The following is a 13,716-nucleotide window of genomic DNA, read 5'->3' as shown; positions in this document are numbered from 1 at the left end:
CCCATAATCTTGCAGTTGCTGCTGCCATCTCCAAATGTGACTGAACTGTCAATCATGTCTTTAAGATCGGTGAATAAAGCCTTGTCATCTGTCATATGCTTGGAGCATCCACCGTCTAGGTACCACTTAGAATGGCTCGTTGCTTTGAAAGCGGTGTGGGCAACTAAACAAGTAACCTTTGGAACCCATTTCATAACCATTTTGGGTTTAGGAGGATGGTAGGTCTTCTTTCGATTGTAAGAGTTAATAGTATGACCTAATGAGTTAGACTTTAGAAGCTCCTTAAGTAGATCAACTATCTTTTCTGCCAAAGGACTTTGGTTTTGCTTTTTATAGTTGATATGTCTTTTAGGTTTTTAAAAAAATTTAAAATTTTTAGAAAACATTTGATCTTTCCCTTTTGAGTTTAAGATCTCTCCCTTTACAAACGTGGGAGAAGTATTCTTCGATTTAGGAGGAACACTCTTGTCATAGCCCAGACCAGATCGATCGCCACATTTTCTCGATCCAGATAAGAGTTTTTCTAATTTAGGATCACCTTGGGTATATTTTCAAGTTTCGTTTAAACTCAAGAGAGAAGAGACTTCATGTTTTAGTTGTTCGTTTTCAGATTTAAGATTTTCAAACTGGGAGGTTTTAAAATCTAAATCGCATTTTGTCTTTTCAAAATAATTTGAAATATGAGACTTTTCTAAAACAAGAGATTCATAACTTTCTTTGAGTTTAGAAAATTTCTCTTTTTGAAGTTTCAATTTCACAGCAATTTTACAACTTTCCTTGTATAGGGCATTGTAAGGATCTTGAATATCATCTTCATTTTCATATTCACTATTTAGATTTTCTTCATTAGTCGAGTCATCATTATTTGAAAAAGTGAATTTGGCTAGAGTCATAAAGGCCTTAACATCACACCCTGACTCAGTTTCAGAATCTTCTGATTCAGAAGAGACTTCGGAATCAAAGGACTCATCCTAAGTAGCCATCATACTTTTCTTTTTTGACTTGCCCTTATTAGGACATTTGTTAGCCAAATGCCCATACTCGTGGCAGTTGTAACATTGACTGTCTTTTAAAGATTTTCTAGTTTTAGGTTTAGGTTTCTTTTTATCAAATGCTTTTTGAAAATCAACCCTCTTTTTACTTTTAAAAATTTTATAAAATCTCTTTGCTAAAAGAGCCATATCATCATCAGAGTTTAAATCATTTTCATGAAAACTATTTTTAGAAGTTTTTAAAGCAATAGATTTACCTTTTGGAGCTTTAAAGGTTAACTCATAAGTCTGTAATGAGCTAACTAATTCCTCAACTCTCATATTGTCCGTATCACGAAGTTCCTGGATTGCGGTTACTTTAGAATTGAACCGTTCAGGAAGTGAGCGTAGTATTTTAGCACATATCTTGCTTTTAGGAATTTTATCGCCTAGACCCCACATAGAGTTTACAATGTCATTTAATCTGGTATAGAAGTCTATGAACATTTCATTTTCTTCCATACGTATTTCCTCAAATTTAGTTGTGAGGATTTGTATCTTACATTTCTTGACAATTGAAGTACCCTCGTGTGTCATTTCCAATATATCCCAAGCATGTTTTACAGAATCACAGGATATAATTCTTTTGAATTCATCCGATGTAGTGCACAAGTAATTACATTTAGTGTTTTAGCATTTGCACTACTCTCAGTTTTCTGAAGTGTGGTCCAAGAGAAATACGGTGTAATTTTCATAGATTTTGAACCATCAATCCTGTTTACTTCAGTGGTAGGAGGGGTCCATTTATTCACTGTGGATAGCCATACACTTTCATCCATGGATTTGAGGAAGATCCTTATCCTAGCTTTCCAATAGGCATAGTTGAAGCCATCAAAGGGTGGAGGCTTAGTGACTGATAGGCTATCAAAATTTGACATCTTGTATAGAGCTTAGATCGCTAGCTCAGGAATTAAATCCAAATAAAAAGCAATAAGAGCGAGCTATTAGGCTCTAATACCACTTGAAATGGCCAAACTATATGTCCTAGAGAGGGGGGGGGGGAGGGAGGGGTGAATAGGACTATGCCAAATTAAATTTAAATACTACAGAATATGAAACAAAGAATAGATAGCACTATACACCAATCACAGTATAGGAATGGAAAGCAACCTAAAATAGAGAAATAGAAACAAAAATTGTTTTAAGGATAACCTTATACCAAAAACGAAAGTTTATGGTAGGACAACCTTATTTCTAGAACAAATAGAGAAACTGAAGCTCAACGTAATAAAGAGATAGCAAAAACATAATGCTGAAATGTAAATCTAAATTATTATAACATTCCCCACTGTGCTTGAAATGTAAAATTTACAACATTCACATCCACACATACATTCCACAATTCTGAATGATAAAAGATAGGAAATATAAATCACACATCCATAACACAAAGAATTATAGTGGTTCGCCTGTGTGTTCACCAACTGTTAAACAACAGCCACACAGAATGCTACTCCACTCCTAATACCCTCACACAGGGGATATTAGCGTTCACTATCAAATAGGTTTTCACGGGTTCACCCAAAACCTTCACAATTGTGTCTTTTTCAAAGGGCTTACACAATTCAAAAGCCCTCACTTCTGAGTTTTCTGGCTCTCCTCAGATAACCAACAACTTTGAGATTTATCTGGCTTAACCTCAAATAAAACTAAACAATGTAAATTACACAAACTGTAAAATACCTAATTTTCTCCTTCGTTGTAGCAGCCTAAAAGAACTAAGTCAGAGTAGAGATTTGAATGTCAAAGATCAATGTCCAATACTCACTTTATAATGGTTCTAGGTTCTAATAAATTTTAAATTAAAACACAAGGGCTAGCTCTAATTGATTTTGATTCTAAAAAAAGGAAAACAACAATTCCTCTTTTCAGATTAGATTGGAATGCAAGAAACAAAATCAATTAACAAAGCTAAAGAAAGAGAATATTAAATATGCACACTTAGCTTAAATGGAGCACTGACTTATCTCTCAGAAGACCAAATTAAATTAACTTGAACTTTATTTATTCTGAGATTCGTGCTCTATTTATAGGTGAAAAAATCACGTCTTCGAGTAGTCTAAGGACCTCTACGACTGGTTGTAGAACCAACAAATATTTGAAAATTCGGGCGCGATAAGATTTGGCAGTTTCACGACTGGTCGTCGGTTCCCTTTGACTGGTCGTAGGATCCCTTCGACTGGTCGTAGGTAGCTAAATTTCAACGTTGTTCTTTGAGTCTTAGGTTTACGACTAGTCGAAGATGCAGTTGACACTATTCCTACGACTGGTCGAACAGTCCCCAGGACTAGTCAAAGCATAACAGAAAATTTTTAATTTTTGTAACAAACTTACGACTGATCCAGGAAATGTTTAGACAGGTCGAAGCAGTGCTAGGACTAATCGAACAAAGTCCAGGACTAGTCTTAGAACAGACAAAACTCACTTATATAAAACATATGAATTATGTATCCAAAATGGCCTACTCTAAAGGTCAACCTAAGGTCAGTCATACCTCAATAGTGAAGTAAGGACATTGAAACTTTAGAGACGAGTGACCTTTGAAAGTAATGAAGCTTGAAGTCTTGCTGTCGTTTAAACTTGAGAACTTTTTGAGATCTTGAGATTGAACTTGAAATCTTCTTGAGATCTTGAGGTTGAACTTGAAACCTTCTTGAGATTTTTGACTTATGAACAGTGCTTGTCAACCTAAGTTGATCTTGAGTAGAGCATTGTTCTTCACAGATGCAAGCTTCATAACAGTGTCTTTGGCACCACAAATTTGACAACACAAAAGGCTATAAACTATGACATTTACATGTATCCACTTGGTTTTGACGTTGGAGTCATCCTCTGGCACCATCGAGTTTAGGAATTTTTACCTAGGGACATCTATGGTGCCCCGATGCTAATAACAGTATTTTTGTTATCCAATCTGACCCTCCACGATGTGCTAGTGGAGGCCACGACCCTGATGTCGCTAGGGCGTACAACACTCATAATACACAATGCAAGATACATGAGTCACACAATCCGGTCATACATCAATCCTGCGCTTACCATGCGCTCATGTAGGACAACTCCACCTATCAGGGAGTCCCATAACAACCTGCCCAATGACATATACAATGGTCAACCATATCTCATAACAAACATACAGATAATGCATATACATTATTGCTGCAAAATAAACAAAATGTGAAAAAGTAGATGTGTCTAGCTAAGCCAAATATCCCAGTGATCCCTGCATATCAGCATGGGGTCTATATTGACCCACCCAATAACTGAAAGTAGGAGAATTCCTCCTCCTCATCCATAAAGTCCTGCTCCATTGCATAGACTTCATCGCACCTGCATATAAACCATAGTCTAGTTGGTGTTTTAAAACACCGTCCTAGAGTGGGAATGATTGGCCAACTCAGTGATACTGTAAGGCAAAAGTTAACATGTTATCAAGTTAATCAAGTGATAATGATAAGGCAATCATAACAATTACTTCCTAAATATTCTTTTTAATGCAGGAATGGAGTGCAAGTAATGATGTATGCCCTCGCATTGAAGCTCCCTCACAAGTGACTCCGATAACCTATTTAGCATATGACATCACTCCCTTAAAACGGTGCAACTTCAACACCTTTAAAGAACATCCTAACTAATGCAATGCGATGCATGGTCATGTAAGCCGAGTACTTAATTAAGCTTATTCATACAGTAGGTTTGGGAAGCTAGGGTACCTTCCTTTATATCATTGACCCGAACTGAAGGATGCATCTAGGGTCATCACTCCTAGTTAAGCACATACGATAGGCAAGTTGTAGGGCATCACTCCTAATGAAAAGCAGTCGATAGGAAAATTCAAGAATTTATACTCGTAGTCACTATGGGAAGCTCGTTACCTCAGTATAGGCCGACAGCATGAACATGGTATCCCATACCACCATGGCCGGCTCATGAGTCTTAGTTGCTCACTAGTCACTACGGGGAGGTTCGTCGCCCCAGCGTAGGCCAACAGCTTAAACACGATGTCCCATACCACCATGCCCGTCTCATGAGTCTTAGCGGATCGTAGTAACATGGTTATAATGGGCCTTTACATTGGTGAGGGGTACCTTAGATTTAAGCAATAGTGTCCATACATGATAAACACACAATAGGCCAATCGGTTTGTTAGGTAAGTTTAATTGGTACGGGCACACGCTGACTTAATTGACATGAGGTGCATAATCACCCCTCGTAGCCTAACCATTGTCAACAATCATCGTGTGACTTAGATTCATCGAGTATACCCAATGTGGCGAGACTAATTCGGCCACCTGAACAGGGACTGTTGCAGATTGCTTGGCTACACTTCACCAAATATATAGACTAGGTTAGTTACAACATATATGTTAGCATTTCCTTATACAGAGAGATTGGCATGCATATGGCGATGAAGAATCCTAGATCAGTAATCATGGCAAGCACAAATCTGGTTTAAATATTCATTCAAACATTTCAAAAAACACATGAGATACATCTTTTGCTCAACACAGTTCATACATGTCTATTATACCGAAATCGGTGTATCTACGACAATACGGTAGCAATCAAGTTAGGTATAAATCATTAACTGACATTGAAAGCATTGATAACCATAACATAAGCATTTATAATATGCACCTTTCATCGGAATACTCAATTCGGACTCGGTTCAAACTCTACGTTGCCGAAAATAGAACGTCAAGTACCTAAATGATGAAATAAGTTAGCTAGTTTGGTGAACAATCAACCTGGATCTCTACAATGACATTAGGGTTAGGTTTTCTTACCCAAAATCGTAACAGAAAGAAACTCGGTAGCGCGACAGGGAGGCGATTTGGTGAGTGGAATCGTAGGAGAGGAGTACTGTAGCAATCTTCCAAAATCCTTCTTCTCTCTTTCCTCTTTTCTCTTCTTTTCTCTCCTCTCTCCCTTAAGGTTTAATGAAATTCATATATGAAAGAGGTGGTGTGAGGCCCATATCTTAGACCATACTATTTCATAAGCTTCTGCGGTCCCCCTAGTCGAATTTCGGCAACCCGCGATCTATTATCGGTGTTTACATGCGATCCTGAATCGTGTTCCGTATATCAGAGTTGGCTCGACTCAAAACTTGTGTCCTTACAACCACGCCATCGCTGCGGTTTCGACACCGCGTCTCCCACGCCGAGGCGATACCTGGGCCAGGAGATGTGAGCCCGCGTTCAGTTCGAGGAAAACGTCGCGCGTTACAAAACCCAAGAGAATCTCTACCTAATATCACATCAATTAATCAACCAATCCCATCAAGGGTCAAGTACATGTCAAGTACACATCACCTCACACCCTATCCCCAAGCAATCCCATAAGTCGACAATCCCTTACACAACCCACACCCTTCTTACACAAACTACCCCAAAAGTCAACAAAGCTCTTACACACCCATCACTCACCTCACCCATCACTCCATCACCCATCCCTCTCTTTCTCCTTACAACCCTTTCTCTCTCATTTCTCAAACCTATTCCCAAGCAACAAAAACTCCAACGTCCAAGCTCTCTACCAAATCCAAGTGTGGTTCTTACCCTCTCATCTCCCATCTCAACCATTCATTCATCATTTATCTCCATTAAAATTAAAGGTAAGAAGCATATGACCCGAAGGAGCTAAAGAAGGAGTGCAATAGGTGGGTGATCCACCGTTGATTTCAATTTTAGGGCCCACTTGTTATGGGACCCACATTGATGTATGCAATGTAGAGAGGGGCCCATAGTGGCGGGGTCCCTCTATCTCACCGTTTCTCTCTCTCTCTCTCTCTCTCTCTCTCTCTCTTCCTCTCTCTCTTGTATGGATGGTGTGTGTGTGGTCCACCATGAAGTATGTAACTTATCCATGTCATCCACCTTTGTGGGACCCACCTGATGGATGTGTTGGATCTACACCGTCCAGCCCATTATCGGGCCTGGACGAAAGGAAAAACACAAATATTAGGTCGATCCAAACAGGTGGGCCACGTCCATGTGGGACCCACAATGATGAGTATGTTGAATCCATACCGTCCTACAGTGGAGCGTGCGAACTAACAGTGAGGTATGGTTAACAGTGTTGTGTGAACTAACGGTGGAGTGTACAACCAACTAACACAAAAAAGAAGAGATAATATTAATATTTTATTATATTCATATAGCATATGTATTGAGGTGGGCCACACGTGTGGACTCACCATGACGGATGCATTAGATCCCACCGTCCAGAACGTCTAGAGGGTATGATCGGTGGGCATTTTAAAGATGTTTATATACATGATATTGTAATATATCTTATATATATTATATTATAATATAATATAATATATATATAATATATTATAATATATATATATTATAATATAATATATATAGTATATAATATAATATATATATAATATATATCTAAATGTCATTTTGGATGAGGATGTCACCCTGATGCATGAGTTTCATTCCATGCCGTCCAACTATTTTCCATCTCAACCGTCCATCAACTGGCTTGCCACGCCAGGTACGGCCCCACCATGATACATGTGCTGTATCCCTACCGTCTATCCATTTGGCGACCTCGTCTCACAGCTTGAGACTAAAAATAAGGAAGATCTAATATCAACTGGACCACACTGTAGAGAACAATGAAATGAACGCCCACCATTGAAAACACTTTGGGATTACAGGGTTTTGGATCAATATAATATTTTATTTTTTCCTTTATATCCAGGTCTTTATGACCTTATACACAGACTAGATGGAAAATAAATACCATGGTGGGCCTATTGGAATTTAACGGTGGAAATCATTATCATTACTGCCATTTGTGGTATGGTCCAGATGATCCTTTAGATATGATTCATTTTTTTATGCTCTATAATGATCTCTAACAATGGATGAATGGTGCATTTGATTCGGCCCATTTAATCGGCCCATTCAACTTGGCCCATTTGATTCGGCTCATTTGATCCGCCCATTTGATCGGCCCATTTAATTCGGCCCATTGGTGCGGCTCATATGATGTGGCCCATTTGATGTATATGAGGCCCAATGAGACATATGTGAGGCCTTTATGTGGGCCGAATGTGATGTATGTGAGGCCCATTGCGATGTGAGATTCCACTATGATGTATGTGATGATGTTTTGGCAGCCATGCCTTGGGAGCAATGATAGTTTGACATCCACATTGTAAGAGCAATGATGGTTAAATGTCCACATTATAACTCTCCCTAGGGCCCATCGTTAGGCCCATACTTGTAGTGTGTATGCCGTCTAGGCCCTTCTTTGTTATGAATAGAATCTATCACCATATAACATGTTTAGTATAGTTTCATAATTCATGCTCATACGCATCATATGTATGCTTGATATGAGGAGTGACTGATCATAGCGTGTGCCTTCGAGCAGATTGTTTATGGGCTCCCTGATAGGCGGAGTTGCCCCACATGAGCACACAATATGCGTAGGATTGATGCATGATTGGACTGCGTGACTCATACATCTCGCATTGTGCGATTATGATTACCGTACACCCTAGTGACATCAAGGTCGTAGCCTCCACAGGCATATCATGGATGGTCAGATGGGATACCGAAAATCTATTCTACATAGGGTGTTATAGATATCCCTGGATGAAAGTCCCTAAACCCTCTTAGTTTCAGATGTTGCTCCAACGTCTAGACCGAGTGGATGCATGAGTGCATGAGGGCCGTATACCGTTAGACCGCGTCTCCCACTGTATTGTGGTCAGTTGGAAGGGGGTGCGGCCTTACTTGCTAGAGAGGAGGGGGCAATGCTAGGCTGAGTCTGACTCGCTCGAGGAATGGGTTCGCTATTGATGAGCCTAGCCCGATATTGGCTGGAGGATAGTGAGGTCACTTCCACTCACCTTATTGCACGTGATGGGGCGGCAATCTGGTTTGCAGTGTAATGGACCCCAATGATTTTTCAGATAGGAGTCATACTGATATGTGGACTTATTGAGCAGGAATTTCATACTCATTCATTCATTATCCACTGGGGCTGGTGATGCACAACTATATGTTACATGTACCTTTGCATGGTCAGGATTTCGGTTGGGCGTGCGACTAACCTGATATTAGGAGTTTACCACATTAAGTCTGACTATCCAAATTTAGGTATGGGAATGGTTTGGATAGAAGTCCCTTGTGATGGACCCCATAGCCTGCGATACTACGTATTATCATTCTGACCTTACACTCCAACTTAGTCATTTCATTCGCATCACATATTGCATCCACAGGCATATGGCATTTTGGGTTTTTATGTTTTCTATACTTATATGGCCTTGACGGACTTAGCGGGATTCACATATTGCATTGTACCCTCGGCATCTAATATTTGGCTCTCTATGATTCTGCATTTGTATAGCCGATCCTCATTGCATACTCTGATATCGTATGATTCATGATCTTGCCAGTATTTCTGATATTGTATGATTATGACATTGTATTGGATACTTGGCATGTGTATTTCACACACTTACACCACCCTCTAAGCTTTCTATAAGCTTATACATGATAGATGCGTGCAAGTGGTGTTAGGTTGCAACAGCGTTGAGCTTGGAGCGTGCAATGGTCTTTTAGAGCTTTGATTTTTGACATATGTATTTCCATTTTAGCATTGTGTTCAAATGTTTATATTAATAGATATGTGATGATGATGTTGCCCTTTTGATTTGGGTATACTTGTGGTTAGCTTATTACGAATTAAATGTACATTAGAAAATCCTCCTTGCATGATCCCAGGATTGGAATTTGGCATATGAGTGCTGGGAGCTGAGAATGGGGTACTACGGAGGCTATCGGCACCAGATTCGGTGGTCAAAAATTTTGTGAGCCTGATTTCCGAGTTTGGGGCGTGACAGGTGGGGTGAAATAAGGGTTATTTATAAGCCCAGAAGTGATGCAAATGGCCCCAGGGCCCTATATACATGGTTTATACCCTTTGGGTGACTGTTTCTGACAAACAGGGCTCATAGGGAGGCCCACTACCCACCTACGTCATAGGGTATTCTCCCTGACAATGGATTTATGCCAGGACATGATTTCGGTGTGATCGAGTAAGCTGATCGTCCGTGGAGGACCTATCTCAGATCAACGGTCATACTTACTCGATCGGGGCCATAGTTATGCAGATATGTGAAGGGAAATTTCCTTTTCCCATGGGCGAAGTTTGGTTAAAAACTGACGGTTCGAAATCCTCAATTTTGTGTGAGAGCGAATGACCTAATTCATTTAAGTTTCATTTCATTTTCTAAAGATATTCGCGTTTCTCACGCACTTCACTCGGGGCTCAAGTTATATGTTTTTGGACACCATCTGGGCTTGATTCCCTCGATGGTTGTCATGCCCAGTAGGACGAACATAGTCTTATAGTTTCGCGGTCATTGGAGCCACAACGTGCGGTCTAGGTCCAATATGGGGTTTCAATGTACTCCCGAGAGTGACGGGCTCTTGGAATTTCTCCTAGGTCTTTAAGTGATGTTAAGTCAGTAGTATTAATGGTTTTAGTCCTTCTCATTTGTGAAAATGGTGGCTTAAGCTTAATCCACCGATTATTTAGTTTAGTACTTAACTAAATTCTGCCTAAATTATTCGAAAGGATGCGGTCCTTAGGTAGTCCTGCCTGAGGTGGTACTCGGGTCTTTATACGAATTTTTCCAAGACGTTACAATCTACCCCCTTTAAAGAAAAAAATTCATCCCCAAAATTAGTACATTTTCATATTCCTTGAGGATCTGTGGATAGTCTTACGGACTTTAGCTTCTATTTCCTAAGTAGCCTCCTCCTCTGTGTGGTGTGTCCATAGCACTTTCATGAGTGGGACAACATTGCTACGCAACACTTGTTCCTTCCTATTTAGAACACACGTGAGCCGTAATACATAGGTTGCGTCTTCACGTAGCTGCACTTGCTCCTACTTGATAACATGAGTAGGGTGAGGGACATACTTCTTCAGGCCGCGAGTGGTGTGGGTAAGGCGAGGTGGTATGCCACCACACCCACTCGATCTAAAATCTGGAACAGGCTAATGAATCTCGACATGAGTTTCCTCTTTCTGCCAAAACAAAGTACTCTTTTCATTGGAAAAACCTTAAGGAATACATGGTCCCCGACTTTGACATCACTTTTGGTCATGAATGACCCTCCACTGGTGGCATCAACCATGCGACGATTTTGGGGTTTCAAACCGTCATAGAAGTATTGAACTTGTTACCACTTCTCAAAACATGGTGTGGACATTTAAGAAGCAAGTCCTTTCATCTTTCCCACTATTCATGAAAGTGTTTACCTTCTTTTTGTGTGAAATTAGTAATTTCTTTGTGGAGAGCATTAGTTTTGTGAACGGGGAAGAACTTGTTTAAGAACTTCTTAGACAGTTGGTCCCATGTAGTGATAGACCCAACTTCTAGAGAATTCAGCCATGCTTTCATCTTATCCTTTAAAGAAAAAGGAAAAAGGTGTAAACAGATCAAATCATCTGAAAGTTTTGGAACCCAAAGGTAGAGCAAACGTCTAGGAATTCTTTCACATGATGATATGGATCCTCCTTATCTAAACCATAGAAGGAGGGCAACAATTGTATGACCCTAGGTTTAAGTTCAAAGTGTGCTGTCATGGTGGCTAGCAACACTATGCATGAAGGTGCATTAAATTGGACAGGAGCTGAATAATCCCTAAGAGCTTTAACTCCATTCTCATCCGCCATTTCAAATAGAATGTTTCTCAATCTTCTACGAAATGTTCTTTCTATTTCAGGATCAAAAGGTGCTAGTTCTATGTTTAGAGATCTACGTCCTAACATAAACTGAGTTATTGCAATGTAGGAAAGAAAGTTAAACTAAGATGCAACCTAAGAGAAGTAAAACTAGAGCTAAAAATCATGAATTCCTAAAAACAAGATGAAACTATGCAAACAAGAATGGGAAGAAAGAACCCGGAAAAGGAGATGATTGATTTCCAAAGAATTGAGAGCTCCTCCACTTTGAAGAAAAATTTTATTTTATTTTTTTCAGCTTCCTTCCTCAATTCCTGTAGAAAATAAAGGCAAAAATAAATTAAGTTTCCTAAAATTTGTGAAATGATGCAAGAAAAATCCTAGGGCTATGAATTATGATAAGTGAGAATCCTAAATCCAATTGGACCGAAACAGTCCTTGGCAACGACACCAAAAACTTGATGTTTTATTTAAACCAACCTGATTTAAATTGATTTTAAAATCGTAAGTATACGAATCAAGTGTGGACACTGTACATATTACGAGATCGTTCCCACAAGGACTGGTTGTCACAAATCAAATTTTATGATTCTTCTTAATTAATCCAACAAATAGTTTGATAGTTATTAAGTAAAATAACAAAAATCAATGAAAAATAACTGAAAATAAGAAGGAAAATTCACTCAAGGAGAACACTAGGACTTTTGAATCCACCCCTAATCATCCTAACTCTTGTTTTACTTATTAATTCACCCTAATTTAGATTGATATAAATTTAATAAACAAAGCACAATCTATGTCCTTGTTCAGGCACATTGGATGTATAATTCCCTTGAAGCACAAGTGATTTTTTCCTTAACATCAATTGTCCCTAATGCATGCACATCAATTGCCATGTATATACAGACATTAAGAATCAACCAAACCACTTAAATCCACATCCACCATCTAATATCTTGATTATGAATTACATAAGATGAAATCAGGAAAAAATTTCAAGGATCACATCTTTCCATCCATGTTTAGGCATGAATAGATGTAAATTCTTATTTCTTTCTCTGTAGGAAAACCTGTTCATGGTCAGACACAAGCACACCTCGAATAAAATTCCAAACAACATCCACTTCTAGACTTTGGGTAAGCTCATAGATTAGAGAGGTATGGAGTTTTCATTTAATCATAATAGAGAAAGAAATAAATCAATCAATTCCGGATGAAATCAACAATCAACAAGAATCATTCAAATTAGGGACTTCATCTCAACCCTAGCTAAGAAATTAAAAATTCATGGGATGTAACATAGATTTAAATGGAAAGAAGAAAAATATAATTGATAAGAAGCAAATCCCTTACACAACCCTCTGATTTCTTTCAATCTCAGATGAATCTGTCAACCCCAACACCGTCAAAAGAAATCTCTTTTGGAGCAATCTGTTCTGGATTAACCTCTTCTTAAGCAATCTCCCCTTTAGAGGAGATGATTTCACACAGCATTATAGTTGTTTAAGCGGCCCCAAAACTTTGAACGGCAGCTTCCTCTTCCATCTATTTGGAGGAAAAATGGAAACTCCTTTTTATTTCTTCGCCGGTTGAAAACCCAAAACAGCAACTCCTCTCTCCTCTTTCATTTTCTTTCCTTTCCAGTAGCCAACACACGTGACGTGCCCTTTTCTTTCCTTCTGTATATATATATTTTCATTTATTTTAAAATATATGATAGTGATTCACAATCTAAACCATCTGCTGTATTTTAGGCACGTTATTTTAAAATATATTTGATATATGTGTTTTATTCCAGGCGTCCATCATCTAGATGGTGGGACACCACATGATGTATGGTGGGGCTCACCTTAGTATATGTGTTTTATCTCAGCCGTCCGTTACGTGGACTCCATGATGTATGCATTGTATCCATCATCCATCTGTATGGACCACACGTGATGCGTGAGTT

General features: G+C 39.0%; 1 non-coding gene across 1 annotated transcript; it reads left to right on the top strand.

The window, feature by feature from the left end:
- The first annotated feature begins 11,272 nt into the window (after nucleotides 1-11,272).
- LOC131235793 (small nucleolar RNA R71) lies at nucleotides 11,273-11,379 on the top strand. The gene has a single exon (XR_009166314.1). It is a non-coding gene; the product is annotated as a small nucleolar RNA R71 (small nucleolar RNA).
- Nucleotides 11,380-13,716: the final 2,337 nt, after the last annotated feature.

This window comes from Magnolia sinica, chromosome 19 (assembly GCF_029962835.1).
Source record: "Magnolia sinica isolate HGM2019 chromosome 19, MsV1, whole genome shotgun sequence".
NCBI classification, from domain to species: Eukaryota; Viridiplantae; Streptophyta; class Magnoliopsida; order Magnoliales; family Magnoliaceae; genus Magnolia; species Magnolia sinica.
This window is presented reverse-complemented; position numbering and strand designations above follow the sequence as displayed.